This window comes from Theobroma cacao, chromosome 5 (genome assembly GCF_053813885.1).
Source record: "Theobroma cacao isolate CCN51 chromosome 5, ASM5381388v1, whole genome shotgun sequence".
Taxonomy (NCBI): domain Eukaryota; kingdom Viridiplantae; phylum Streptophyta; class Magnoliopsida; order Malvales; family Malvaceae; genus Theobroma; species Theobroma cacao.
The window spans coordinates 7,411,610-7,422,097 of record NC_142643.1 but is presented as its reverse complement, the minus strand read 5'-3'; the positions used below and the strand labels follow the sequence as shown (position 1 = coordinate 7,422,097).

Sequence of the window (10,488 nt, the reverse complement as noted above, 5' to 3'; positions counted from 1 at the left end):
AAGCTCTTCCAACTCTTCTTCAAGGATGCTGGCTTTAAGTGCAATACTTTTTTTCTTTTCCTTTGCTTCCCTTTGGTCTTCTTCTTCTTCTTCTTCCTTAAGCTCTATCTCATGAGTAAGAAGAGAACCACAAATCCCATTAAGTGTGATGATGTTCAGATCTTTAGCCTCTCTAATGGCAGTCACTTTTGGCTTCCAAGATTTTGGTAGGCTTCTAAGCAGTCTTTTTACTAATTCATGTTCAGGAATAGGCTTTCCTAGCTGAGTCAATTTATTTGTGATGTTTGTAAACCTATCAAACATGCTGGTGATGTCTTCACCATACTCCATTTTGAACATTTCATAATTATGTGTTAACAGAGCAATTTTGGACTCCTTTACTTGATAAGTCTCTTCATGAATTGTTCTAAGTTTTTTCCACACTTGCTTAGCTGTTGTACCGCTTGAGATTTTGTTAAATTCAGTGGGGGTTAATGTACAATGCAATGTGTTGATGGCCTTAAAGTTTATTTGAACTTTCTTAGTTTCAGCCTCAATCCATTCAGACCTTGGCTTGGGCATCAACTCATTTGTCACCACATTCACGGTTGAAGGCATAAAGGTTCCATCAGTTATGACGTCCCACATTTCATAGTTTATAGCTCTAATGTAAATTGACATTCTAGTGCTCCAATAAGGGTAATTAGAGTCATCAAACAGAGGTGGTCTGTTTGTTGATTGTCCCTCAGCCACTATTGATTTTTGGAGAGCCATATGGATCATCCCTAAGGATGTTAAGCCTTAATAACAGGGAATTAGCTTTGATACCAATTGTTGGTCCCTATAATATGTGCTAGAGGGGGGTGAATAGTATAATTTGGCTCTTTCAAAAATTATCTCTAAGTATAGACAAAGGCGAGACAAATGAAGGAATAAAAATACAACAAAAACAGAGTTAACGAGACATAGCAATTTAGAGTGGTTCGGTCCAAGACTTACATCCATTACCTTGATTATCCAACCAAGGATTTTCCCAACAAATACACTAAGATTCGGTGAAATTCACAATCTTTCACCAAGCTTTACAATGTCTTTTCAAGGCTCAGCCAAAACCTTTTACACTTGTTTTTCACGGGCTAAACTAAAAACCAAAGTGGTTTTCCAAGGCTCAACCACAATCTACAACAATCAAGCTATCCCAAGGTTGAACAACCCCTTAGAGTGACTTCCTCACTCTAAGAATACAAGGAAAGTAGTAAAAGAAAGTACCTATGATCACTAGTTGATCTGATTGGTACAAGATTGAGTGTAAAATACAAATGCAAAGAGTAGGCATTTAAGTGTAGACAAGTGCAGTGAAGATTTTCTGGTTTTTCAACTCTCTATAGCTCAAATCTCATTCAAGGCTTCTAAAAAACTTGTTTCTAATTGTTGAAAAACCTTTTTATACTTGAAAATGCAACTTTGATGGAAGTTTGACAGTTTATGGCTGCTGGAAACAGTTAAGGATGAGTTCTAGCCGTTAATCTGTGTTGTAGTGCTCTAGTTCAAATTACAGACAGATAGCTCTTAGTCGACTAACTTGGTTGACTAAGTTGATTCTGTTTCTGGTTTGCAGATCTTGGCAGAGAGCACTTAGTCGATGGACTTGATCGACTAAGTTGGTTCTGTTTTTCAAACTCTTCAGCCCACCATTTCTCCAATTTTGAATCTTGGTCAACCAACGTTCTTCCTTATTTCACCAATAAGCTTCCTCCTTGTTAGACACTTGCTTCTTGTTATTTTTATCCCTCTTTTTCTTTTGATATACTCTTTGAAGAGTTAAATTAATTAATTTCATATATTAATTTCCTGCACACTCAAGTAAAGGTATTAGACACAAATAAATGGGAATGTTTTGTTATCATCAAAAACTAATGGAGCCAATAATTTCGGTTTGGAATATGGTTAAAAATCTTGTCAAAGTTGATGCACTGCAATAGTCCTACAGTAATTACGATTTTTGTTAATTAATTGGGGAAGGCTGTGACTCGCATAGTCTAGTGGGTCAATTTCAGTTGAAATTGACTTCTTTCTTTACCCAACTTGGCCTAACTTCAAATCCTATAAAAACAACCTTTCGGAGGACTTAAGAGACAACTTTTTGGAGACTCAAGAAGCTAGAATTTTCGGCTGAAATTTTAGAGATCAGGGTGGCAAATATTTGTTTTGTTTTCTTCCTTAGCTTTTATTTTTCTTATTACTCTAAATGGTTGAATTTATTATAATGATATTTGTTTTTGCAATCATAAGTGGCTAATTTTCTTTTTCTAGGATTGCAATTGAACTCACATGTAATCTAAATTTTTAATCTATTTCTTACTTATCTTTAATGGGATTTGAATTGTTTATTCCAATTTGTTCTTAATGCTTTTAATTGCCTAATCACCAATTAAATTGATTTAGGAACCTAAACAAACTTGGGAAAGGGAGTTTAGTGTAGACTAAAATTGGGATAGCATATGATCATATTAATTGATTTGCATATAGGATTGGAATATACCTATAAGCCATATGCAACAAGATTAGAGCCTGAACCTAATGAGTCTATTTTAATTTCAATTCACATAGGGATATAGTGTTTTGGTTAAAATAAATATTTTTATAAGATAAGTTGGGAGACCCTTATAAATAATTTAGGACTTTAGGTTAGTAATTCAACCTATTGAAATAAATTAAGGAAGAGAGGTAACATTTAGATGAAGTGTGAGAGATATTGTAATCTTAGGCTTGTTTGATTTGATATTTTTCTCAAGTTATTATTATTTTCATTTTTCTTGTTGGTTTAAATTTGAGTTAATTATTTTTAGTGAATCAATTAATTTTGAGTATTTAGATAAGATTAATTTGTTCTAATTTTAGTACTTAGTAAAATTTTATATCAATTCCCAATAGGATCGATACTCTCCTTGCTTATACACTGTCTATTCGATACGTATACTTGCATAGTAGAATTTTAACTGACAAGTTTTTACAAAATTATTTACAAGTCTCTGTTGACTTTTTCATAAAAATACCTTTTCCAATTAATTTACTATATATCTATGTAAATTATATTGAAGAACGATTCATTAAGTTCATGCTCTAATTTTGGCTACGTATGGCTTATAGATGCATTCCTATCCTATACGCAAATCAATTAATATGATCATATGCTATCCTAATTTTAGTTTACACTAAACTCCCTTTCCCAAGTTTGTTTAGGTTCCTAAATAAATTTAATTGGTGATCAAGTAATTAAAAGCATTAAGAACAAATTGGAATAAACAATTCAAATCCCATTAAAGATAAGTAAGAAAGAGATTAAAAATTTAGATTACATGTGAGTTCAATTGCAATCCTAGAAAAGAAAATTAGCCACTCATGATTGCAAAAGCAAATATCATTATAATAAATTCAACCATTCAGAGTAACAAGAAAAATAAAAGCCAAGGAAGAAAACAAAACAAATGTTTGTCGCCTTGATCTCCAAATTTTCAGCCTAAACTTCTGGCTTCTTAAGTCTCCCAAAAGTTGTCTCTTAAGTCCTCCGAAAGGTTGTTTTTATAGGCTTTGAAGTTAGGCCAAGTTAGGTAAAGAAAGATGTCAATTTTAGTTGGAATTTCCTCACTATACTATGCGAGTCGCAGCCTTGCCCAATTAATTAACAGAAATCGCAATTGCTCTAGGACTATTGTAGTGTATCAACTTCAACAAGAATTTTTACCATCTTCCTGGCTGAACTGGATGAAGTGGTAAACATAAAAGTTGTAGATTTTTCTCTTACCTTTCCAATGGTCCAAGATCACTTCATTTAGAGCTCTATAAAGAAAGTTATGGCCAAAATACCAAAGTATATGCATTGAAAGTCTACACCTCGAAATTGCTCTCCTTCTTCCAGTAAAATTCTTCTTTCATCAAACACCTACAAAACCATAATTAAATCAATAACAACCTATCTTAACCACATTAACACCAAGTTAAGCATAAAATTAACTAAGATTAGATTAACTCACATAAAATAACTAATTTAAAATAATTAAATAAAATCTATTAATTTTCATGCATTACTACAAGAACTAAGCCAAATTATTATCAAAATTAAGCCCAAATAACTTTATATCATAGAGTTATCACCCATTCACCTTGAATGTTCTGTTTGAGCTTTCTTCAATTATTTCAATAGCTTTATGAGGGAATACCTTCATGATGATGAAAGGTCTCAACCACCTAAACTTGAGCTTTCCTGGAATAGTTTCAATCGAGACTTGTAAAGTAAGACTTGTTGCCCTTACTCAAAATGGTGCTCAATGATCTTCTTTTCATGCCATCTTTTAGTCCTCTCTTTGTAAAGCTTGGCATTCTCATAAGCTTGAAAATGGAATTCATCTAACTCAATAAATTGCAAAAGACACTTCTCTCCTGTTACATGGAGATCAAATTTCAATTTCTTGATAACACAATATGCATTGTGCTTTAATTCAACTGGAAAATGGCATGCTTTCTCAAAAACCAATTTGTAAGGAGACATCTCTATTAGAGTTTTGTAAACAGTCCTATATGCCCACAATGCAATCATCCAACCTCTTGGACTAGTATTTTCTTCATGGACACACAATCTTCTCCAAAATTCTCTTGATTTCTCTGTTGGATACTTTAGCTTGACTATTAGTCTATGGGTGATAGGCAAGTGCAACCTTATAGGTGACTCCATATTTTGCAAGAAGTACTTCAAAGTGCTTGTTACAAAAGTAATAACCTTCATCACTAATAACAGCTCTAAGAGTGTCGAAACGGGTAAAGATATTCTTTTTCAAAAAATTCAACACCACCTTGGAGTCATTTGTAGGCCAAGTTGCTGTCTTAGCCCATTTTTATACTTAATCAACAACAACAAGAATATAAAGATTATTTTATGAAGGTATAAAAGGCCCCATAAAATCAATTCTTCATACATCAAAAATCTCCACCTCAAGAATGTTGTTGAAAGGCATCTCGTGCCTCCTAGTTATGATGCCTACTCGCTGACACCTATCACAATTTGAAGCAAAATAATGAGCATCTTTGAAGATTGTTGGCCAATAAAAACCTTATTGGAGCACCTTTGCTATAGTTCTCTCTCCTCCAAAGTGCCCTCCATTAATCTAAAGAGTGACAATGCTAAAGTATATCTTCAATTTCCCCCTCTAGAACATGCCTTTTAAGATTTTGATTTTTTTAATCACTTGAACAAAAAAAGTTCATCCCAAAATAATACTTGACATCATGTAAAAATTTCTCTTTTTGTTGGGAGTTCAATTCAGGAGGGATAACATTACTTACAATGTAGTTCCCATAATCAACATACCATGGTGGTCTCTTTTGGTCAACAAGAAACAACTATTCATCTAAAAAAGTCTCATTTATCAAGGTTGTACTTTCAACTTGTGTTCCATTTTGTAGCCTTGATAGATGATCTGCCACTTGATTCTTTTTGCCTTTTTTGTCTCGAATCTTTAAATCAAACTTTTGCAATAAAAGTATCCATCTTATCCAGTGTGGCTTGGCATCCCTATTGTCAATTAAATATTTGATTGTAGAATGATTAGTATAAATAATGACTTTAGTGCCAACAAGGTAAGAGTGGAATTTATCAAAGGCATACACCATTATTTATCAAAGACATAAGAGCGGAAGCTTATCAATTGTCTCAACCTTTGCTTTGTCCATTTCTATACCTTTGCTAGAAACTTGATGCTCAAGAACAATACCTTCTTATACCATGAAATGACATTTTTTCTAGTTCAACACCAAGTTGGTTTTTTCATTCTTTTAAAAGCATTAGCTAGATTATGGAGACAATCATCAAATGAATCACCAAAAACTGAAAAGTCATCCATGAATACCTCTAGACATTTCTCCACCATGTCGAAAGAAATGGCCATCATGTATATCTGAAATGTAATTAGAGCATTACAAAGTCTGAATGGCATTATCTAAAAAGCAAAAGTCCCATAAGGGCAAGTGAAAATAGTCTTCTCTTAATCTTCAACAGCTATGGCAATTTGGTTGTACCCAAAATAACCATCCAAAAAGTAGTAAAACTCTTTACCAACTAAACTGTCAAGCACCTTATCGATGAATGGTAGAAGAAAATGATCCTTTTAAGTGGCCTTGTTAAGCTTCGTATCATCCATACATACCCGCCAACGAGTCACAATTCTAGTGGGAATGAGCTCATTATTAGCATTGAAGACTATAGTCATTCGTCCTTTCTTTTGCACACATTGGATTGAACTCACCCATGAACTATCTGAGATAAGATAAATAATGCCAAGATTTAACCACTTAATAATCTCCTTCTTAGCCACCTCTTTCATGATTCGGTTTAACTAAAGTTGGTGCTTTATGGTTATTCTTAAGAAGAATCTTATGCATACAAATAGTTGGACTAATTCCATTAATGTCTATAATAGTCCAACTAGTGCCTTGTTATACTCTCTTAGCACACAAAGGAGCTTGTCTTCTTGCACGTTAGCAAGAAATGAAGAAATAATAACTGATAATATATATGAGTTACCTAGAAAAGCATACCTAAGATGAATTAGCAATGGCTTGCATTCCAGTATGGGTGGTTCTTCAATAGAAAGCTTGGTATGTGTAGAAAAAGTTGGAATTTCCAATGACTCAAACTGAGGATTAGATCTAATGACATGTGGTGGAGCATCTAACAAATTCAACCATTCAAGAAATTCATTATCATCCTTTTCAGAAGTAGAAATTAAAAAAGCCTTAAGTCGATCATTGGGATAGCTCTCTATTAACACTTCATTGGTAATGCTATTCACCACATTGATTGCATAGCATTATCAAACTCTTTGAAAAACTTGATAGCTCTGGAAATATTGAAAGGTACTTTTTGGTATGGAACCCTTAAGGTAATTTCTCCTTTTTCTATATCAATGAGAGCTCTAGCTGTAGCTAAAATGGTTTCCCAAGAATAATAGGTATTTCATGATCTTTCTCTATGTCAAGAACAATGAAGCCTATTGGAAAAACAAATTTATCAACTTTAACTAGCACATCTTCAACAATACCTTTTAGATAGGTGAAAGATCGATCAGCAAATTGCAGAGTCACAAACGTATGACTGATTTCCCCCAAACCAAGTTTTTGATAAATAGATAGTGGCATCAAATTGATACTTGCTCCCAAATCACTCTAAGCTTGTAAAAAGAGTAAAGTACCAATAATGCAAGGAATGGTGAAACTACCTAAATTCTTGAGCTTTGGTGGAAGCTTATTATGGTTGATAACATTGCACTTTTCAATAAGTGCAACTGTTGTAAACTCTCCAAATCTCCTCTTCTTAATCAAAATGTCTTTTACAAACTTAACATAACTAGGCAACTATTCTAAAGCTTCAGCAAAAGGGATATTAATATGGAACTTTTTGAATACCTCTAAGAATCTCTGGAACTGTTTGTCAAGCTTCTGTTTGTGAAAGCATTGAGGAAAAGACGGTGGTGGATTAGACTAAGTCATTTCTTCTTGAACTTTTCATCCTTCTTTTCACCCATTTTTTTTTTATTTGCACAAACCTACTTGGAGAATCTAATTGCATACTATTCCTCACTACCTTTTTTCCACTTCTGAGTGTGATTGCTTTACAATGCTCTTTTCCTTTTCTTTTAGGATTTGTTTCAGTGTCACTCGGTAAAGTTCCCTAAGGTTGATTGGTGATGGCATTGGCAAGTTGACTGATTCATGCCTCAAGATTTCAAAGTGATCCAATTTGACTCTGAATGATGGCATCATTCTTTGCCATGTATTGCATGAACATCTATTCCATAGATGGTTTCTTCTCAAGTACAAGAACTTTAACTCATGGTGGAAATCTAGGAGGAGAAATTGGTTTTCATGAAGATAAAGGTCCCTGGTTGTTGCTCTATGAGAAATTAGGGTAAATCCTCCAACCAAGATTGAAGTTGTCAGAATAAGGATTATTCTACTACTTATTGTAATTTCCAACATACTATATTGACTCTGCATTAGTAGAACATTAATCATTGGCATGCCCTTCCCTACACAATTCACATGTCACAAAAGGGCTTTGAATGGACTGAATACATAAATTGTTAAATTTCTAAGACAAAGCGGCTACTTGTGCAGTTAAAGCAGTAATTGCATCCAACTCATGAACACCTACAACCTTCCTCGACATCAATCTCTCAGACGGCCATTGATAACTATTAAAAGTCATTTCCTCTAACAAATAATATGCCTTATCAATAGATTTTCCCATCAGTGCTCCACTGGATGCAGCATCAATAGTGGTTCTGATTGGACCTAAAAATCTATTATAAAAAGTTTGCACCTATAGCCATTTCGGTAACCCATGGTGAAGGCATCTTTTACACAAATCCTTGTATCTCTCCCAAGCTTCATATAGTGATTCTGAATCAAATCGCACAAAAGATATGATGTCATTCTGTATCTTCTTTGTTTTAACTAGTGCAAATTTGCTTAGCTAAAAATTTATGGGCCAAATCATCCCAAGTAGAGATAGAACCAGCCGGGAGTGAATCCAATCAATTCTTTACCTTATCTTGCAGTGAAAAAGGAAAAAGCCTTAATCTGATAGCATCCCCAACAAATTCACAATATGAGCATTCAGATCATCACTCGGTAACCCACCAAATTACATTGAAATTTGAATCATCTGAATGATAATAGGCTTGATCTCGAAGTTATTGGCTTGAATAGCTAGTCTTTAGATGCTAGAGTGAAGGCCTTGCACAAGAGGAACAACACATTCCCGTAAAGACTTGATTTTTTTCTTTTTCATCCATTTTCTAGTTGTGTGTTGAAGCTATTAAATTCTCCCTTTAAAGTCTTCGAAAAGTTTTCCTAATTTTTGAATCAAAAGGAACAATTTCAAAATTTCTAACTCTTTGCATACAAATACCAAGATTACCTAAAAGTAAAGAATAAGAAAGTTTGAATGAAGACTAAAATTGATTGGTATGAATATTAACAAAAATAGTAAAATAATCCCCAACAATGACGCAAAAAAATTATTTCTGAATTTATCATGCAAATGCATGTATCACAACAAGTAATATAATGAATAGTATAATATCGTTCCCATAAGGATTTATTACCAAAGTTTTGCTAAGTACTAAAATTAACACAATTTAATCTTATCCAAACATACAGCTTAAATTTAAGGAATAATATAAAGAAACTAAAACTAGTAAACAAAATGGCAATTCAAACTTAAGAAATCAATCAAGAAAAGCCTAGAATTACAATCTCCCCTCAACACTTCATTTGAATCTCTTCCACTCTCTCTAACTTACTAGATTGGCTGAGTTGTTAACCTAAAGTTTCAATTTATCCAAAAGTCTCTTCCGATGTTCTTATAAAAATATCTTTCTCAACCAATTCACTATATTTCTATGTCAATTGAATTAAAGAAAGGCTCATTAAGCTTAAATTTTAATTGGGCTACATATGATAGGTAAGTATATTCCTTTCTTACATGCGAAACAAATCAATCAATCAACTAATTGAATTTGAACATATGTTATTCCATCCATGGCATACACTAAACTCTATTTTTTTAGTTTCATTTAGGTTACCATTTTGATGCCTTTCGATCATGCACCTTCAAAAACAAACAAAACCACGTTACTCGCATAAGAAAATGAACTCAATCAACCTAAAACTTAACCAAAATGACCAAAATCAAACTACTTAAAACATTAAACCAAACTTGAAATAAATAAGTAAAAAGTTAAAATTTTAAATCTAAACTCAAGCATTTAGCTAATTTTTACTCTTAAAATGTGAAAAAATAACTCTATGAAATATAATTATCTGGTGGTAGCGTGGGTTCAGTTTTCGAGTATGCCTTTGCACCTCTACCCTAAATTGATGCTAAGGAAAATAGCATCTCTATTGGGACGTCATTTGAAAATAGATTATAAAACTGATGATGATAAAAAAGGAAATTTTACATGAATTATAGTGGAATTGAATCTCTCCAATCCATTATTGCCCAAGTTTTTCATTAATGGGAAAGTTTAGGCAGTGGAGTATGAGGCCTCCCACGTGTGTGTTTTTCTTGTGGAATCTATGGACATACTAAGGATACCTACAATAAAATAGTGGTTGTGAATGTGTGTGCTACACAAGATGAAGAGAATGTTGAAGCTTCTTAACTCGAGACATCCCCGTTTAGTCCATGAATGTTTATTTCATGTAGGAATAATTAAGCTTGAGAGATGAAAAAGGACTCTTTGTAGAATATTAATCATAGAAGACAACGTCAATGTCAACATGGATCCCGATTCTTGATTTTGAGAAACCACATGCATGATGTCGATCCCTCCACTGATAAGGATGAGATGGATGGTCAAAAGTGTACCATAAAGGAGTTTTTAATCCAAGTAGAGGGTAAGCAATTACACTTAAGCCAACACAAAAAATCAAAAAGCCTAATACCAT

General features: G+C 33.3%; 1 non-coding gene across 1 annotated transcript; it reads left to right on the top strand.

Moving 5' to 3' along the window:
• The first annotated feature begins 8,369 nt into the window (after nucleotides 1-8,369).
• On the top strand, nucleotides 8,370-8,475 carry LOC148762401 (small nucleolar RNA R71). Its single transcript, XR_016026836.1, has one exon. It is a non-coding gene; the product is annotated as a small nucleolar RNA R71 (small nucleolar RNA).
• Nucleotides 8,476-10,488: the final 2,013 nt, after the last annotated feature.